This window comes from Dama dama, chromosome X, assembly GCF_033118175.1.
Source record: "Dama dama isolate Ldn47 chromosome X, ASM3311817v1, whole genome shotgun sequence".
NCBI classification, from domain to species: domain Eukaryota; kingdom Metazoa; phylum Chordata; class Mammalia; order Artiodactyla; family Cervidae; genus Dama; species Dama dama.
In genome coordinates this window covers 53,319,387-53,321,249 of record NC_083714.1, presented here as the reverse complement: position 1 = coordinate 53,321,249, position 1,863 = coordinate 53,319,387, and the positions used below count along the sequence as shown (strand labels likewise).

The 1,863-nt window shown below is 43.4% G+C and overlaps 1 non-coding gene across 1 annotated transcript; it reads right to left on the bottom strand.

The window, feature by feature from the left end:
* Nucleotides 1-433: 433 nt before the first annotated feature.
* On the bottom strand, nucleotides 434-505 carry TRNAC-GCA (transfer RNA cysteine (anticodon GCA)). The gene has a single exon. It is a non-coding gene; the product is annotated as a tRNA-Cys (tRNA).
* Between the last annotated feature and the right edge of the window lie 1,358 nt (nucleotides 506-1,863).

Here is a 1,863-nt window from a genome sequence, read left to right as displayed (position 1 = left end):
TGGTATGAAGGTTTAAGGTCTATTCTCAGCATATGTCAGTACAATGCTATTACAATGCAGTGCTACTACTACAGTACCCCTATAGATAGATCCTCAGAATTTACTAATCTCATACCTGAAAATATGTACCTTTCCACCTCTGCCTATACTCCTCAGCCTCCAGTGCTTATCAACCATCACTCCACTCTCTGTTTCTTTAGGTTTGACTTTCTGTTTAGATTCCACATAAGGGGTGAGATCATACAGTATTCATCTTTCTCTGACTTATTTCTCTCAGCACAATGCCCTCCATGTTCATCTAAAAAAGTGAAGTTACTCAGTCATGTCTGACTCTTTGTGACCCCATGCACTGCAGCCCACCAGGCTCCTCTGTTCATGGGATTTTCCAGGCAAGAGTACTGGAGTGGGTTGCCATTTCCTTCTCCAGGGGATCTTCCCAACCCAGGGATCGAACCCGGGTCTCCTGCATTGCAGGCAGACACTTTACCATCTGAGCCACCAGGGAAGTCCAGGTTGTTGCAAATAGCAGGACCTCCTTTTTTTTCCATGGCCAAGTAACATTCCTTATATATGTGTACTATATTTTCTTTTGTCATTCGTCCATCAACAAACACCTAGGTGTTTCCATGTCTTGGCTCCTCTGTTTTTCATGTTTGTGTATCCTAAAGAGTTCACTCTGTATCTTCTAAAACAATGACATTTTCCCAGATATCCACATCCAACCATGCACCTGAGAACTAACAGGGAGTTTGTAATATCAGTAACAACCAGTGAATATTGAAATTTCCCCATTTAATCTCAAGAAACTGGGATGTGATCCAGTGTTGGGCTTCCCATCTATCTGCAGGTTTCCTTGCTTCTCCTTTGAAGTAGAACGGCCTTTGCCCACACCCTTCATGCACGCTTCTTTTTCAGAATGCTGATTTTCGAAGAGACCAGATTGCTTCCCTTACATTCTACATTCTGGACTTAATGACTGCTTCCCTGTGGAGTCAATTAAACCACATTCCTGCCCCTCATATTTCGTGGACATTGGAGGTTAGGTCTAAAGCCTTAACAATACAGTGCCTCATTCCCCACACTGCATCCAGCCTAGAAGTCTGAAAGGTCAAGGGACCCCACTCCAGTAAAATTTGTTTGGATCAACTGGTCAAAGTGCTGACTACCCCGGAAGGGGCTTTTCCCTTTGCAACTAGCAAATGATCAGTAAGCTTACACTCTGTCATCCTTGCAAACAATCTTCATCCCAGGAGCCTCTTTAAGTCATGGTTTCAATTTGTGAATAGATTTAAGTGTCTCATGAAGAATTGGTAAATGGTAGTTTTCTAATTTTATCATTCCTTTCCCTTCATTAGCTAGTGTCATCCTGTCAAGAGGAGTTGTCCCTCATTAACCGAGAACAGCCTAGAATTCCTTCTTAAAAGTCAAAGCAAATGCTGGGTTCTTTACCTTCAATTCTCATTTTCACAAAAGACTTTGGGATAATAGTCAACTTCAACTGAAGCACATTAAATATTTCTCTCTATCTCTCTCTCTCTCACACACACACACCATGGATTCACGTATTTTTACTTTTACATTTTTATGATCACTCAGTTCTTTTTGACACTCAGTTTGTCCTCTGTTTGCCCTTGAGAGCTCCCTCCCATGGATGCTCTGACATATCCTTCTTATTCTTTGCTGTAAAACATTCTCCCTAGTCTCCTTCCTCAACCAAGACCGTGTGTCTGCTCTTTGCTGCAAACAGCAGCTTCCCTCCACTTCACCCTAGCAGCACCCCCACCTGAAACAACACCTCTTCCCTGCAGACTGTGCGGCAGGCAGACACCGTGTCCCCATCTCCACCAAAGCCCGGCTGACCCA